General features: G+C 46.9%; 1 protein-coding gene across 3 annotated transcripts in view; it reads left to right on the top strand.

Moving 5' to 3' along the window:
* Positions 1–15,806: 15,806 nt before the first annotated feature.
* CDC42EP3 (CDC42 effector protein 3) overlaps positions 15,807–18,708 on the top strand; it is a 39,113-nt gene continuing 36,211 nt past the window's right edge. For all 3 annotated transcript variants that reach the window (XM_077486504.1, XM_077486502.1, XM_077486503.1), the window contains exon 1: positions 15,807–16,595. The gene's annotated coding sequence lies outside the window, so the exon portion shown is untranslated. The remainder of the gene's footprint in view (positions 16,596–18,708) is intronic.

The following is an 18,708-nucleotide window of genomic DNA, read 5'->3' as shown; positions in this document are numbered from 1 at the left end:
CACAAAGGTCCTTTTAAGGACTGGTATAGGTGTACAGTATATAGGGTTGTAATACACTTATAATATACTTTCTTTAAAATATAGAAAGCATATCATAGTGCACTGCAGTGCTGACCGATTCTGCAGCTGTCTTTTCTCAGTGTAGGAGGGACAGTTTGGTGTTTGAAGCAGGGACAGTCTGCAATTCCCTAGCTACTAGCTAGCTACTATTAGGTCCACAAAGGTCCTTTTAAGGACTGGTATAGGTGTACAGTATATTGGGTTGCAATACACATATAATATACTTTCTTTCAAAAATAGAAAGCATATTATAGTGCACTGCATGCAGTGCTGCTGACCGATTCTGCAGCGGTCATTTCTCTGTTCTGTAGGGACAGTTTGGTGTTTGACTGGTATAGGTGTACTATTTGGTGTGCAGTATATAGGGGTGTAATACACGTATAAAATACTTTCAAATATAGAAAGCATAGTATAGTGCATTTCCACTGTGCAGCATTGTGACTGCTGAGCGGTTCTGCAGCGATACTACAAAGAGTGATAAACACAATTAGAAAAAAGTATTAAAACTGGTGTGATAGACCAGTGGCCCCCCCAAAACGACAGATTGAAGCGGGGTGTTATATACCTTCTTCCACATACATACTGCACTTCTCTAGAGAGTTTTGTCACAGGGTCATTTAAAAAATGACAGGCAGAGGAAGAGGCAGGCCCTTCTGCAGGTGTGGTAGGGGTAGGGCAGGAGCAACAGGTTTGAGCCAAAGTGGCAAATTGCAGAAGGTGTGTTTGATTATGTCAAAGGACGCACCAGACTTCGTTCCGTGCCTCACTCAGCTTTACTCTTCTGCACCCTCCTCATCCTCTCGATCTGTACCCTCTTCACTCTCTGCTGTGTGCACCCCCAAAGACACTACCACCAACACCACCATATACCCTCCGCTTGAGTCACAGCAATTATTTTCTAATCTATCACAAGACATTGCCGATGCGCCGCCATTCTTGACATTGGATCAGGAAGAGGAGGTAGCAACAACCACCACTCAGCAGTCTGACGACAGTACCCAGATCAGCCCAAGGAGGTTGGTCCCCGGTGTTGCTGCCTACTCCTAGATTTCTAATTATAGTGGTGGGGAAGGTGACGTCGATGATGACGTGTCTAGTGATGTCACGTGGGTGCCCACAAGAGACGAAGAGGTGGGGAGTTCAGAGGGAGATATGGACCAGCAGGTAGGGAGGAAAAGCAGGCGGAACTTACATTGCACAGGAGGGACAAATCAGACTGCTAATGTATCAGGAGCGAGGCATCAACCATGTATGGTCACATCTGGTGCTCCCAGGATGCCGGCACATGGCTCCACAGTGTGGGCTTTTTTTAACGTGTCTGCTGCTGACAATAGTGTTGCCATCTGCAGCCTTTGCAGTCAACGCATAAGTCGCGGTAAGACCAACACTCACCTAGGGATGACCGCCTTAAGAAGGCACATGAGCTGCCATCACCGAGCCCAGTGGGAGCAACGGAACCCGCAAAGCCACACTCCAGGCTCTCACCGTCCAGCCTCTTCTACTTCTCCTTCTCCTCTCTCCCCACTATTGTCCTCCACTCCCCCTTCCATCATGCCATCCTTACGTTTTTCTGGAAAAAGGCAGGCTTCCGTGGGCCAAATGTTCAAAAAAAAAAATGATGACGCCAGATAACCCTCTTGCCCACCAGTTGACCGCTGGCTTGTCAGAACTGTTAGCCAGCCAACTACTGCCATATAAACTGGTGGACTCGGAGGCCTTTCTAAAATTTGTGGCCATTGGAACACCACAATGGGAGGTCCCAGGAATGAAGTATTTCTCACAGAAGGGCATTCCAGAGCTATATGGCCATGTTCAGCGGAAAGTGAATGTATCTCTGGCACACAGTGTCGGTGCCAAGATGCATCTGACTACAGACACGTGGTCTAGCAAACCCGGGCAGGGAAGGTATATAACTTTTACTGCCCACTGGGTGAACCTTCTGACGGCCGTCAAGCATGTAACCCTTGGCACCCGTGTAGATTTGGTTTTACCGCCACGGATTGCATGCAGGCCTGCCTCTTCTTCTCCTCCTCCTACTCCATCCTCCCTCTCCTCCTCGGCTGACTCCTCCTTTTCCGCTGCTAGCATCTCTTCCGCTGCGCCGCCCAAGATCCCCAGAACCTATTCGACATGCCAGATGAGATGTTGCCATGCTGTGCTGCGTCTGTTGTGCCTGGAAGCCAAGAGCCACACTGGCCCTGCACTCCTTTCAGCTTTGCATTCACAGGCAGATCAGTGGCTAACACCGCTCAATTTGACAGTTGGTAAAGTGGTGTGTGACAACGGTGCCAACCTGCTTAGCGCATTGAAACAGGGCAAAATCACACATGTGCCATGCATGGCACACGTCTTAAACTTGGTCGTACAGCGATTCGTTGTCAAATACCCTGGGGTCCAGGACATCTTGCGGCAGGCAAGGAAAATCTCGGCCCATTTCAGAAAATCTTACACGGTCATGGCTCGCCTTGCTGACATTCAGCGGCGACACAATCTGCCGGTCAGACGTCTTATTTGCGATTGCCCGACGTGATGGAACTCAACCTTCTATATGCTTGATAGGCTGCTTCAGCAGAAACGTGCAATTAACGACTACCTGTATGAACTATGCGGCAGAACAGGTTCTGGGGAGCTTGTTTTTTTCATCGTGCCAGTGGCTGCTCATGCGCGACGCATGCAGACTTCTGCGGCCATTTGATGAGATCACCAAACTGGTCAGTCGCAGCCATGGAGCCATCAGTGACATTGTACCTTATGCCTTCTTTATGGAGTGTGCATTGCTACTCTATCTGAGACAAGTCAACAACTGGAGTCTGAAGAGGAGTCAGAGGAGGATGGTGCCGGAGCAGATGAGGAGGAGCAAGAAGAGCATGCTTTAAACCTTTCTGGGATCCCTGTTGTTGTCCATGGATGGTGGGCGGCACAGTGGTGTAGTGGTTAGCACTCTCACCTAGCAGTAAAAAGGGTCGCTGGTTTGAATCCCAACCACGACACTACCTGCCTGGAGTTTGCATGTTCTCCCTGTGCCTGCGTGGGTTTTCTCTGGGTACTCTGGTTTCCTCCCACAATCCAAAGACATGCAGGTAGGTTAATTGGCTTCTGTCCCAAATTGGCCCTAGTATATGAATGGGGACCTTGGATTGTGGGCTCCTTGAGGGCAGGGACCAATGTGAGTGTGCAATGTACAGGGATAGGGACAATTGTAGACACTCACTCAGGTTGAACTGGATGGACTAATGTCTTTATTCAACCTTACTAACTATGTAACTATATGATGGGGAGAGGAGAACGAGGGGATGACATTATCCTGGATGATGAGAAGGAGCTAGGCCACCACACCACTTCCAGTTTAGTGCAAATGGGGGCCTTCATGCTCCAGTGTTTTAACAGGGACCCCCGTATAAAAAGCGTAAAGGTCAAGGGCCAGTACTGGGTGGCAACGTACTTAGACCCCCGGTACAAACACAAAATGGCAGAAATGTTACCACCATCACAGAAGGCTGTCAGAATGGAGCACTTCCAGGCCTTGCTTAGAGAAATGCTGCATTCTGCTTTTGTGCGCTGGCAGAGGAATTCCCACTCCCAGAGGAAGAGTTGCGGGTACCAATCCAACAGCACCTGCAAGAAGAGGGCGGTTTGAAGATGTCTTGGTCACTTCTGATATGAGATCATTCTTTCAGCCGACCCATCGACAGGTCTCATCCGGATCCAGCATCAGGGAACTCCTAGACCGATAGGTGTCCAACTACATCGGGTTAACGGCCGATGTGGACGCTCTGTGGAGTGATGAACCCCTGGACTACTGGGTGGGCAGGCTTGACCTCTGGCCAGAGCTTGCCCAATTTGCAATGGAACTGTTGGCTTGCCCCTCGCCCAGTGTCCTGTCCGAAAGGACGTTCAGCGCAGCAGGGGGGGATCGTGACCGATAAGTACACTCGCCTAGCTCACGACAGTGTTGACAACCTCACATTTATAAAAATGAATGAGGCATGGATCTCGGAGGAATTCAACACATGTGACCAGTAGAGCATGTATATGCCTCAACAATTTATTTAATCGAGCACACGGACCTTTTTTCTACCTTTGGCTCACTTCCTTGTACAAAAAAAGCACACCGTACTATATGCCCATACCCTCCTGTTTGAAGAGGTTGAGTGGTGTCATATTTTTGGGTCCCGCAGCGAGTTGCTAGTATCAGTGCTGGTGTCAGTGCTTTCTATCTCCGTGCTGGTGTGGTGTCAGTGCTCTCTATCACGGTGCTGGTGTGGTGTCAGTGCTCGCTATCACGGTGCTGGTGTGGTGTCAGTGCTCTCTATCTCGGTGCTGGTGTGGTCTCAGTGCTTTCTATCACGATGCTGGTGTCAGTGCTCTCTCTCTATCTCGGTGCTGGTGTGGTTTCAGTGCTCTCTATCTCAGTGCTGGTGTCAGGAAAACCTGTGTACCTGTGCGCAGGAAAACCAATAGCGCAATCAGCTGCTGGACTACAGAACACCTCCCTGTTCTCTGCTGTATCCGGCCGGAGCCTTCTGCTGTGTTCTGCTACCACCTGCATCCTGCTGCTGGACTACAGGACTCCTTCCCTTTGTCCGCTGTATCCTGCTGCCACCTGCATCCCGCTGCTGGACTACAGGACTCCTCCCCGTTGTCAGCTGCATTCTGCCCGCGGCCTGCATTCTGCCACTGGGCTACAAGGCACATCCCTGCTGTCCATTGCTTCGGGTTGGAACTGCCTGCTGCATCCTGCTGTCATCTGCATCCTGCGGCTGGAATACAGGACACCTCCCTGCTACTAACGGTCTCCTGCCTTCTACACCGGCCATCCAGTCAGACGCTTGTGCTCCTTTGTGCTCCCGAGCCCCTGTCATCTCTATCAGGGCCTTCCGAGTCAGAGGTTTACAAGAGGCCGCTCCCTGCAGTCCGGGCTCTGCCTTAATGTACGTGAGAGTATCGGGCAGCTATGTCTGAGCCAACGCAGGGAGCTTCTGCTATGGAGGACTTATGCCGTCATCTTGCTGGTCTCACTCAGGCTGTTAAGTCCCTGCAAGAGGGTTATTCCCGATTGGAAGAGCGTGTCCAGGCCTTATCTACCACGGCTCCTACAGTGCCAGGAACTTCTTCTGTACCTTCAGTGGTTGTGATGCCTCCAGAGCCTAAGGTCCCTACTCCAGAAGGGTTCTCGGGAAATCGCAGCAAATATAGGGCATTCCGTAACGCCTGTGAACTTTTTTTGTACTACAACCCAGAACTTTTTCCCTTGAGTCCACCAAGGTGGGTTTTGTCATTTCCCTCTTACTGGGTGAGCCCCAGGCATGGGCCCACCGCCTCTTGGAGCAAAGGGACGCATGCCTTAACAGCCTGAGCACCTTCTTCCAAGTGATGGGTCTGCTCTTCGAGGATCCACAACAAGCGGCTACCGCAGAAGCAGCATTATACTCACTCCAGCAGGGCTGTAGGGCGGCAGAGGACTACGCGTCCGAATTTAGGCACTGGAATTCCGACACAAACTAGAACTATGCCGCCCTACGTTATTAGTTTCGTATGGGACTCTCTGAACCATTAAAGGATGAGTTGGCCCAGGTCGGTATTCCAGCAAGGCTTGAAGACCTTATCAACCTGTCCATCCAGATAGACAGACGCCTGAGAGAAAGAAGAACAGAACATACGGCCGGCCCTTCCCGACCAGTTTGGATGTTACCCCGTGTACCTAACCCTCCTGCACATCCCGTGGCTGACGCTCCTGAGCCCATGCAGCTGGGCTTACTCCGACCATCCCTCACCCCCGAAGAATGACAACGCCGGTGGCCCAACAACCTGTGTCTATATTGTGGGAAGTCCGGACACTATGTGAGGACTTGTCCCACTAAGCTCCGTAAGCACTCTTCTTTGTCTTCTCCTGTCTTACCTGCTGTGCTCAATAATGTTTCTCACCTGGCTATTCCCATTTCTCTTCAGCTTCCAGGAGGGAATACTCAAGTCACAGCAATAATTGACTCTGGAGCGTGCAGCGGGTTCATGGACTTGTCCTTTGCCCATAAATTCCTAGTTCCTCTACGGCCCAGGGCAAAGGGACTGTCAGTACATCTTGCTGACGGATCGGCTATCAAATCCGGTTCCTTTGACTGCCACTATTTCCGGTAACCATCGGGAACTACTCTGCCTGGACATTATCCAATCTCCCCTTTTCCCCATTATACTGGGCATGCCCTGGCTCAGGGCACACAACCCGCAAATTGACTGGTCTACTGGAAGTATTAGCTTTCCTTCTCCCTATTGCCGTCAACACTGCCTGCAAGAAGCAATTGATGTTTCTTCCTCCTTAATGTTTCTGGAGACCGATATTGAAACTCACCAGTCTGTTCCAGAGGTTTACCACAGTTTCTTGGACGTGTTCAGCAAAAAGGGGGCAGAAATGCTTCCTCCCCATAGACCCTATGACTGTCCGATTGAACTCCTCCCCGGAGCCGAGATCCCTGCATAGGTGGGGGTAAGGGCTGAGCAGGGGGAGGGGCTCAAGCACAGGTTGGCACACTGGGACACTGGCACAGGACTGCGCTGCCCTGACTGTGGCACTGATCATCTCCTGCACCCCCTTCATAGCCTGCCCTGACCTTGCCTCTCCTCCATGGCCTTCATGCGCTCCTGAATTGTCAAAATTTCACAGATAAAAAATGAATGCTTGTCGTTGTCGATCCCAGATTCACTTAATACTTTTATGTCAGTGTCCATGTTGTGGGACTATGTGTGCACAGCTAGTAGAAGTAGGATTAGGGTTAGGCTTGGGGGTTTGGGACTACCAGGACTGGTATTATGGTGTAACTTTTGTTTTTTGCAACTATTCTGACTGGGATTATGGTGTAATTTTTGTGTTTTGCGACTATTCTAACTGGGATTATGGTGTAATTTTTATGGTTTGTAACTATTCTGACTTTACATTCACACTCCCGCTTATCTGACAAGGACTATGGGATTAGTACTCACTTCTTATGGATTTTTGTTTTCTTGGAAGGTTATTCCAGTCCTCAATATGTTGTTCAGCAATAGCACACCATCCTAAAGACTTTTTGCTGTGATTGGCATACCAGAGATTTTTGGTGTCCCAAAGTTCAGGGTGGTCCCACACTGATTGAATAAACTCCTGTTCTATTGCTGACGCATTTTAACTGGATGGTTTTACCACCTTTTCTCCACTGGCTTGCATCCGGTTATCTGCAGCATCCATGCTCTCTTGTCTCTCTCCTCAACACCTCTCAGCAGGATTTCCTGTATCCCAGCATTCTTTGGTCATGTGACCTTCCCAAAGCTTCAGTCTACTGTCTAGGATGCTTTTTAGGTGATTTTAAAGCGCTTCACAGTCATTTCAATGGACTTGGGCATTTTTGAAGCACTTTTCTTAGCATTACAAACAAGCTCAAAAGATGCTGCTTGCGGGACATTTCTCAACACCCTGCCAGCGCAATACCCCAGTGTGAAAGCATCCATTGAGATGAATGGGAGGCAGTTTTCATGCGCTTTACAAGAGCTATTTTTAGTGCTAAAATGCCTGAAAAGCTCCTCAGTGTGAAAGTGGCCTAAAGAACAGACCCAAAATTAAAGAACATTTCATTGCCTTTAAAAAAGGATCTTTGGCAATGATCATGCTAAGCCAGCTCCACCTCTTCTAGAACATGACGAGTGCTGGTATCTGCCTTTCTTCGGAGTGTATCACCCATGTAAACCAAAACAAATCAGAGTAGTGTTTGACTCCAGTGCCAAGCATAAAGGCACATCCCTGAATGATGTCCATTTCACTGGTCCTAACTTAACCAACAACCTTGTAGAAGTACTTATGAGGTTCAGAAGAGAGCCAGTTTCCCTAACTGCTGACATAGAACAAATGCTCCATTGCTTTATAGTAAGAGAAGACCATTCGAACTTCCTAAGGTTTCTATGGCACCGTGGCAACAACATAAACATTTAAGTGATTGAATATCGCATAAGAGTACACGTCTTCGGAAACTGTCTCTCACCTGCTGTTGCAACATATGGTCTGCGAAGGACTGCTCTTGATAGTGAAAAGGAGTATGGTGCAGATGCTCGACACTTTGTTGAGAGAGACATCTATATGGATGACGTTCTCAAAACCTTACAAACAGATGATGAAGACATAGACCTGCTCCAAGAGACTCACAGTATGCTTTCTGAGGCCCACCTCAGACTCCATAAGATTGCCTTTCAGCCTGGCAATCATGCCACAGGATTTAAATGATTTGAATCTGGGAACGCACATGTCTCCTGTGCAGAGAAGTCTGGGCTTATGGTGTAACTTATTAAAAAAAACACCTTCCGCTTTCAAGTCAGCTCTACAGACAAGCCATTCACCAAACATGGCGTTCTGTCAGTGGTGAACAGTCTAAATGATCCACTATGATTTGTGGCTCCCACCACCATACAAGGTAAATCCTTATTATGACAGCTATCAAAGACTATTAAAGATTGGGATGCTCCACTACGAACAGACAAACATTTAAAATGGCAGTCCTGGAAACAATCCCTACATGCATCGTCTGTGTCCAGTGGACACAGTGGGTGACAAAGAGCTCCAGAACGTGGCCTGATCCTGGGAGGACATCATATGACGTCCTCACAAGATAACAGGGTTCCTGATCGGCTGTCATTGTACAATAGAGCGAGGGGGGTTAAAGTCACATGGCTTGTTATGGAAGAATTTTCCCCAGTGGAGCTTTAAAACAGCAATATGACAAGGTCAGATTAGTTATTCTTAGTTGGTATATACAGAGTAATTTATTTAGAAAAATTTCCAATATCTAGTATAATTAAATACAGTATATACAATATAAAATCTGGTACAGAATACCGTATCAATTCCACAATCCAATTAACAAACACATTTATGCACATTGTTACATTACATAACATTTTATAGTATAAGAGTCCTGATGCGTTTTCACCTATATGGTCTCTTAAGGGCGACAAATGGATCTAGAAAATATGACATACTATATTCAAAATGTAAATAAACATGCCGTTATTAATCACATTGAATAAACCATATGGTATATGTAATCCATGTACAGACACAACATTTAAATCACTCAATGAACCACTTCAGTTACATTATTAATTTGCACACAGTACACGTTTTGACTGTACTGATTGTCATTTACACATACACATATTTTTCTAACATTATACTTCTTTGCACATTTATTATTTAATATTAATGGACTTCCAATATACCTCTATTACATTACGATATTCATTCATTGAATTATTTTGGTTAGCTTTATCTATGGGACGGAATGACATTGTGACAAATGTATACACTGACAACCTCTATTCACTGCCAGTCTCTCTCTCTCTCTCTCTCTCTCTCTATATATATTTAGAAATACTTACAATACAATTGATACTCTAATACTCTGGTGGATTTGCTACGAGTTAATTAATTTATTATTTATTTTTTCTAAATTACTAAATGGCTATTATTGGGTGTTCGTTGCAGCCATATACCCCTCCGTTCCTCCAAGGGCGTGTACAGTGTGGCTTGCAAGCCCTTCAGGTGGGCTCTTCTCCCCTGGGGAGGTGGGGGCGGCCTACAAAGCCCACTGGATTGTTCATAACGGCTCCCATAATTTCTGGCTACAAGAACATTCATTTCACTCCTGAGTGGTAAATATACCATATGGCTTATTCAATGTGATTAATAACGACATGTTTCTTTAAAGTTTGAATATATGTCATATTTTTCCATTTGTCCCCCTGAAGAGACCATATAGGTCGAAACGCGCCGGGGTTCATATACTATACAACATTATGTAATGTAACAATGTGCATAAATGTGTTTGTTCATTGGATTAAGGAATTGATACTGTATTCTGTACCAGATTTTATATTGTATATACTGTATTTAATTATACTAGATATTGGACATTTTTCTAAATAAATTACTCTGTATATACCAACTAAGAATAACTAATCTGACCTTGTCATATTGCTGTTTTAAAGCTCCACTGGGGAAAATTCTTCCATAACATTTTAGTTTTCGGGGTGTGCAGCTTTTTTCATCTCTCTTCGATGTGTCTTTCCTATATTAAAGTCACATGGCTTTAACACTTTCACTGTGCTATAGGGATAGTGGGGTCTGTTCTTCCATCTCCACTTAGCCTACAGGATTGGCCATCATGGACATGGACTGCTGAGCCAGAGGATGTGGGTGTCAGGTTTGAGAGGGAGGCCCAGAGCATTGCTTGCAACCTCTCGCTTGGTTAGGACAGAGAATGTGAGATTGATCGACCATCAGGAGGACATTTGCAGTATTGATGTGGTTGGAGACCTTTGGACACCCTGATTTGTTTCAAATTTGTTTGGTTTACAACCAACTGAGTGACCATCTCATTAAGAAAAACCTTCTTGATCCCCTTCAATCTGGATTTTGCCCTCATCACTCCACAGAAACTGCTCTTTTAAAACTCACAAATGACCGACTAACTGCAAAAACCAATGGACATTATTTTGTACTCCTACTTCTGGACCTTACAGCTGCCTTTGACACGGTTGACCACCCCCTCGTCCTCAAAAAACTTTACTCCCTTGGTCTCGGTGACTGGGCACTTCAGTGGCTCTCATCCTACCTATCTCAATGCACTTTCAGAGTCACTTAAAATTCTACTTCCTCCACTCCTCGTCCCTTCTCCGTCAGGGTCCCCCAAGGTTCTGTTCTTGGACCTCTTTGATTTTCAATCTACACCTCTTCCCTGGGTCAGCTGATAGCCTCTCACAGCTTTCAATATAATTTCTACGCTGACGACACATAAATCGATCTCTCCATCCAACTCACTCCATCAGTCTCCTCATGCATAACTAACATACTAACAGACATATCTGTATGGATATCACACCACTTCCTCAAACTTAAGTTGTCCAAAACCGAGCTTATAATATTTCCTCGCCCCCCGTGCCTCTTCCCCTAACTTTTCTGTCAAGAGCAATGGCACAACCATGCTTTAAGAAAGGCCTGGATACTTTCCGGAATGTACATAATATAACTGGGTACTAAGACCCCTTTCACACCACACCGCACCTTGCGTCAGCGGCATTTTACCCCCGGATTTGCGGCGCATTTCGGCCGCTAATGGGGCACTTTTACCCCCCCGCTAGCGGCCGCGAAAGGGTTAAAACCGCCGGCTATACTCCGCAATAGCGGCGTTTTGCCGGCGGCATTACATTGATTTCAATGAGGAGCAGCGGTGGAGGAGCGGTAAACACACCGCTCCTTCACCACTCCAAAGAAGCTGCTGGCATGACTTTTTTCTGACGTCCTGCCAGCGCACCGCTGTAGTGTGAAAGCCCTCAGGGCTTTCACACTACAAACAATGGTGAAGCTTCTTTAGGGCGTTTTGCAGGCGCTATTTCTAACGCTATAGCGCCTGCAAAACGCCCTGGTGTGAAAGGGGTCTAACATAGGTAAAGTTGATCCAGGGTTTTTCCCCTGCTGTAGCAAATTGGAGCATGCTCTGCTGGGTTTTTTTTTGCCTTCCTCTGGATCAATTGTGGGCATAAAATTGGGTATATTGGATTGTACGATTATTTTTTATTTTATTTATTTGTTTTTAAAGCGGAGGTCCACCCTAAAGTGGACCTCCGCTCATCGGAACCCTCCCCCCCTCCGGCGCCACAATTGGCACCTTTCAGGGGGGAGGGGGGTGCAGATACCTGTACAGTACAGGTATTCTGCACCCACTTCCGGGATAGCTCTCTGCGGAAAGGGGCGTAGATTACGCCCCTTTGCGCAAGTGCCCGCCCCTTTCCGGAAGTGCCCCGCTGCCTGCTGGGAAACACACAGATCCCAGAGGCAGCGGGGACCATCCTTATTGCGCAGCGCGATTTGCGCATGCGCAGTAGGGAACCGGGAAATGAAGCCGAAAGGCTCCATTTCCTGATTCCCATACCCAAGATGGCGGCGGCAGCACCCGACAAGACGATCTAGAGATCGGCTTCGGGTGCCGACATCGCAGGCACGCTGGACAGGTAAGTGTCACTATTTTAAAAGTCAGCAGCTGCAGTATTTGTAGCTGCTGGCTTTTTAAAAAAAAATAAAAAATGCGGAGTCCCGGCGGACTCCCGCTTTAAGGTTGAACTGGATGGACTTGTGTCTTTTTTCAACCTGACTAACTATGTAACTATGTAACAACCATCCACTCATCCCCAAATGTGAGCATTTCCTTTCGGCCCCACATCCAATCGCTTTCCAAAGCATGCCATCCCAACCTCTGCAACATCTCTAAACTACGTCCCTTTCTAACCCATAAATTCACAAAGCTCCTGATTCCCTCCCTGGTTATTTCTCACCTTGACTACTGCAACTCCCTCCTCATTGGCTTACCTTTAAATAGACTATCCCCCTTCAGTCCATCATGAATGCTGCTTCCAGACTCACCCACCTTACAAACCACTCAGTGTCTGCTGCCACTTGCCCAATGAATTACATTCAAAATACTAACAATAAATTACAAAGCCATCCACAACTCTGCCCCCAGCTACATCATTAGCCTAGTCTCAAAATACCAACCTAATCGCCCACTTCGTTCCTCCCAAGACCTCCTGCTCTCTAGCTTCCTCATCACCTTCTCCCATGTCCGCCTCCAGGACTTCTCCCGAACCTCGCCCATCCTCTGGAATTTGCTACCCCAATCTGTCAGGCTGTCTCCACATTTATCCACTTTTAGGCGATCCCTGCAAACCTTACTCTTCAGAAGCCTATCCTGCTTCCATCTAACAACTGTACTATTTTCTCCATTAGCTCATCCCCCACAACCCTTTTGTATAACTTGACCCTCCCTCCTAGATTGTAAACTCTAATGAGCAGGGCTCTCTGATCCCCCCTGTATTTAATTGTATTGTAATCGTACTGTCTGCCCTCTGTTGTAAAGTACTGTGTAAACTGTCGGCGCTATATAAATCCTGTATAATAATAATAAAGGGATTTGCTGCTGCCAGTAGAATTCTGCCTAAAGGGGATTGCATATGCTAGGCTGTATATGACATTCCTGACTCCTGCACTATTTTTGTCATATTGTACAACAGATGGTGTTTGTTCAGTGGTCATTGTTAACCACTTCAATACCGGGCACTTTTACCTCCTTCCTGCCCAGGCCAGTTTTCAGCTTTCAGCATTGTCACACTTTGAATGACAATTGCTCAATCATGCAACACTGTACTCAAATTTAGTTTTTTGTAACCAGAGCTTTCTTTTGGTGGTATTTAACCGGTTCCCGACCAGTGCACGGCGATGTACGTCGGCAGAATGGCACGGGCAGGCAAATGGGCGTAATCAGCTTCAGTTCTTCTTTTTTTTTTTTTGTCAAAGCTTATTTGAATATGCTGACGTTAGAAGCTGATTGGTTACCATGCACAGCTGCACCAAATATTGAACTCTCCAGTTCTAGTAAATCAACTCCGTTGTTCTTAGTTTCTGTTATAAAATTTTGCAAACAAGTAATTTTTCTTTTTCATTGATGGCCACTAATAAGACTGCCCTGATGAGGCTTCACTGGCACTAGGGATGGGTCAAACACCCCCGCCCCGGTTCGGTTGGCATCAGAACATGCAAACAGGCAAAAAATGTATGCGAACCCTATTAAAGCCTATAGAACATTAACATGAAAAAAGTAATCATGTCTAAGGCTTATATGCAAGTTATTGCCATAAAAAGTGTATGGGGACCTGAGTACTACCCCAGGGGGCATGTATCAATGCAAAAAAGTTTTTAAAACAACCATTTTTTTCATGAGCAGTGATTTTTATAACGCTTTAAGTGAAACAATAAGTATGAAATATTCCTTTAAATATCATGCCGGGGGGGGGGGGGGTCCCTTAGTCTGCAGTAGAGTGGCGCATCTATGCGATGTGTTTTACAGTGCCACAGCAAAATGACATTTCTAAAAGGTAAAATGTAATTTAAAATTGCTTGCGGCTGTAATTTATTGCCGACTCCTGGCAATATACATAAAAAGTCAAGGAAAAAATTGGCGTGGGTTCCCCCCAGTCCATACCAGGCACTTTGGGTCTGGTATGGATTTTACCAGACCCAAAGTGCCAAAATTAAAAAAAAAAATGGTGTGGGGGTTTCCCCAAAATCCATACTGGACCCTTATTTGAGGATGCAGCCTTGAGGAAATGGGCGGGCGAGCCCAAAAAAAAAAGTGTACTGCGATGTACATCATCAATCATGGGAGGGCTCCCGCCGACTGCTGTCTTTTCACTGCAACAGCTGTTATATAGGCAAGGGAGGTGCCGCCCACTGACTTAACCGGATGACCCCACCACCTTTGACAGCACATGACGTCAGAAGGGGCAGGGTCACTTGGTTATGTCACCGGGTGGCCCCACCATTGCCTATATAACAGCTGTCACAGCCAAGAGACAACAGTCTATTTTTTGGGTCCATTGGGTGGCGTGATTGAAAAAGGATGGACATCGCGAGACACCTTTTTTCTTTTTTTAATAAAGGAATTGTCAAAAACTGTATTTTGTGGTTTTTACTTTTTTGGGTGAATGGGTAGAGGTACAATGTACCCCATACCCATTCACATGGGGGGGCAGGATCTGTGGGCCCCCTTGTTAAAGGAGGCTTCCAGATTCCGATAAGCCCCCCACCCACCAACCCCCACAACCACCAGGTCAGGGTTGTGGAGATGACATCAACATGGGGGCAAGGTGCTTTGGGGGGGACCCTCCCCATGTTGAGGACATGTGCCCTGGTACTAATCATGAGGGCAGGGGCACTATCTTTTCTCCCCCTTTTCCTGCAGCTTGCCTGGTTGCGTGCTCAGATAAGGGTCTGGTATGGATTTTGGGCGGACCCCCACGCCATTTTTCTTTTGTAGTGGCGTCCCCCTTAAAATCTATGCCTGACCCAAAGAGCCTGGTATGGATTTTGGGAGGGACCTCACACACTGTTTTTTTTTTTAATTTTGGTTCATTACCCGAATCTGTGATCAGCTGTGTCCAAAGCATGGGTGTCCTCCCAGAACTGGAAGCCCACACTGTAGCCGATTAGATGTCTATCAGCTATAGCGTGGATGGGAATTGATTAAAATGAAGCTCTTCCAGGTAGGCGGTGTGCAGAAAAGCAAATGTAATGGGAGAGTTTCATATTTTACTAATTAGTGTGCTGAGGTTTGTACATGTCAATTAGACTCTCCCTTGTAGCACAATTTTAAAAGATATCTGTTGGGTACAAAGACTGTGGTCATGTTACCATGTACACAGTGTGTAGAGTCATGTTTTAAGCCCCTCCCACTGTTAGCACAATTAACCACACCCATAACTCGTCACATTATTGTTGTCTGGGCACCCAAGACTGTACCTCCTCCCCCAATACGCCCGTTAAATTTAAAGTGGTTGTAAACCCTTACAAACCACTTTGACCTACAGGTAAGCCTAGATTAAGGCTTACCTGTAGGTCCAAGAAATATCTCCTAAACCTACACGGTTTAGGAGATATTTACAAAAAGACAGGCACCGCTGTCTACAGCGCAAGACAGATGCTCCGAGCTACAGGGGACAGCGGCGACATTGCTGGCTCCTGTGTCAGGTGACACATAATGGGCTACTATGCGATGCATAGTAGTCCATTATGCTTTACCTTTGCAGGGAGACAAAGAGGAAGTAAACCCATCAGGGTTTACTTCCTCTTTAATTGCTGGCCACACCTCCAGTCTCTACCATGGAGCACATGTCCGCTGACACCCGATGATCAGATCCGCCAAAAACAGATGGATGTTGGTTCTACTCCCCATGCACCTGGCATCGGTTGTAAACAGGCAGGTGGTCTGTTTCCTTCCGACTGTCCTATAGAGGAAAGCAGGACTGTGCCTGTGTTTGCTCCGCATTGTGGAGCGGACAAGGACCTGTTGGCTCAGTGGGGATTAGCGGAGAGATCCCCTGCTGAGCAAGCGGATTCGGCTTAGAGGAAGCACGCGTGTGAAAGGGGCCTTATGCAGTGGGACTTTACTAAAATAGCGCAATCCCCACATGTGGTTTAAATTGACCTTCAGGCTGTCATTTCAATGGACCCTCAGCGTGTCAGTCTAACATTAGCATCTCCCACAAAACGCCTTAACCACTCTCCAGCAAACTCATCCTTCCCCCTCAAAGGACACGCTCTGTTTAGATTTGTGGTCACAAGGAGCTTTTTCAACCTTCCTTCCTGCTAGACTGGGGAACAACATCTTGAGGCAGTGGGGAGGCATCTGGAAGTCATTTTGGGAGGTGGCTGGAGAGGGACTGTCACAGGTGGATTGATGCCACTGCTGTCTCTGTGGTTCCAGCAGAGAGAAGGGAGGCGCCTACAGGAAGCAGCGGCCGTCTTTCCTCCGGATCTTCTCCAGCTTACCAGACAAGGACTGGCAGCAGCGGCACGTTGATACGTCTGGTGACCCATATATCTGTCATGGACGAGAAGCGAGGCGACAGGATTTGCTTGTGCTGAGGCGGAAATCTCCGGATTTTGCGGACAAGGCGTCGCCCTGTGCTGAGTAAGTGGCCTTGAAAACGAGGCATTCCTATGTGTTATGTACGTGCTTTATTCTGTGTAAGCCTCCCGAGAAGACAACACTGCAGCCGCTCCTTGTTGTAAGAGGCTGCTAGGAAGGAACATGACGGCTTTGTCAGTCTGACTATTTTACATTCACGTTTTTATTTACTTATCGGAAGCATCTGAAAAATCCATTTTATAGAACTGTTCCGTTATTGGAACCTGCAGTAGTCTTGTCAGTTGATGGAGCCTCAATAACACACCATACAATCTGATTGTACAATCTCCTTTGGTCTGACTTTTAGACATGCTTCCAACCATCGCGCCTCTTCGTTCAGATCTATTTTTTTCTCACTCAAAAGATTTATTTGTTTTAGAAATAATAAATAACAACAAATACAGAATATTTGACAAAAAAAAATGTAAATATAACATTGAAATACAGATGTTATTTATAAAAAATAAATATATGAATAAATAAAAATAAACGTACAAGAGAATGTTACTCTATCATTTACAACCTATGGAAATGCGTTCAATTTATAATAAACTGCAGTTATCCAGGTGGTAATATAAAGAAAGAATGGTTATCGGATCGCTTTTTAGCACCGTTTCTTCAGGCAGTGAGGAGGCAATGCGACGTCATCTCGCTGCCTGTATTTATTTAACCCCATATTTATTTGAATAGATCAGGACAGACGTGATAGTTGAGGCACACCATCATTACCCCACCATGTAAACACCCCAAGTTCTCTGCCTTTGCATGTTAAAGCATCATCTTTATCCCCTCCTCTGCCACTACTGGAAACTTTTTTTGTCAGATACCTGGTCCCACTTCCGCTTTTCTCACCCAGGTGGGAATTGCAAAAGTTTGGTTTCCCGCTCCCCGCCTGCAAACCTCCTGGGTAAGGATGAGCTTGGGCGTGTTCGCACACTCCACGTGCAGAGGCCGCCTGGAAGTCGGTACGGCGCTGCGCTAATCACAGGCAGTGAAACATTTTCCAGATGTGCGTCTGCAGAGATCGGGAAATGTCTCACTGCCTATGATTAGTGCAGCGCCGTGCCAACTTCCAGACGGGCTCTTCACGTGGAGTGTGCGAACACGCTGGAGCTCATCCCTACTCCTGGGACACGTCACGTGTCCCAGGAGGCTGTGGGACCAGTCTGTAAGCAGAGCATGTGCAGTTGTAAGCTGGCTGTAAAACAGCAGAAAGTCACAGCCGGCTTCACACAGCCAAGATGGGGAAGACCGACGAAGATCCTGTCTGAGTGAACACAGCTCTGGCCTGCTGGACTGGTCAAGTGTGTGTTTACTAAAAGTCAACAGCTACACTATTTGTAGCTTCTGACCTTTAATCTGCCCCCCATCAAATCATTCTCTGCAGCTATTACCATTTGTACCACCACCACCTCCCTTTAGAATGTAAGCTCTATGAGCAAGGCCCTCCTGTACCTTTTGTATTGAACTGTACTGTAATTGTGTTGTCCCCCCCCCCCCCCCCATACGTTGTAAAGTGTTGCGTAAACTGTTTATTTTTATAATTGGCCAAAGTTCCTCTTCGGCTATCTTCACAATTGCATGGGTGGTTGCAGCTGCGGGTTTGCTTTGCACCTGTTCCCTCAGATGCCACAACCTGCACAGAAAAACACAGGAGATGCGTGTGGGTACCATTAATCCTAATGCAGGGCTTGACAAATTTGCTTTGAATCTAGGGGCCAGTTAAAAAAGTTAGGAGCCAGTTTTTGGATTTTCAGCTCCCAGGGTAAGGCCAGTAATTTTCACTTCACAATTTGCACTGGTTGGCACTGGCAGGTAGCACTGGTTTGGGACTGACAGATGGTACTGGTTGCCATTGGCAGGTGGCAATGGTTGGCACATGGAACTGACAGATGGCACTGGCAGGTGGCACTGATTGGCAGTGGCATTGGTTGGCACTGATTGGCAGTGACACTATTGGCATTGGCAGGTGGCACTATTGGCACTGACAGGGGGCACTGATTGGCAGTGCTACTGGTTGGCACTGGCAGGTGGCGCTGGCACATGGCACTGATTGGCAGTGGCAGGTGACACTGACAGGTGGCACTGATTGGCAGTGCCACTGGTTGGCACTGGC

This window comes from Lithobates pipiens, unplaced genomic scaffold, assembly GCF_037356315.1.
Source record: "Lithobates pipiens isolate NorthernLeopardFrog02 unplaced genomic scaffold, aLitPip1_a1.2 Scaffold_18, whole genome shotgun sequence".
NCBI classification, from domain to species: domain Eukaryota; kingdom Metazoa; phylum Chordata; class Amphibia; order Anura; family Ranidae; genus Lithobates; species Lithobates pipiens.
Note: the sequence above shows the minus strand (reverse complement) of the source record. Positions and strands in the feature narration are given on the sequence as shown.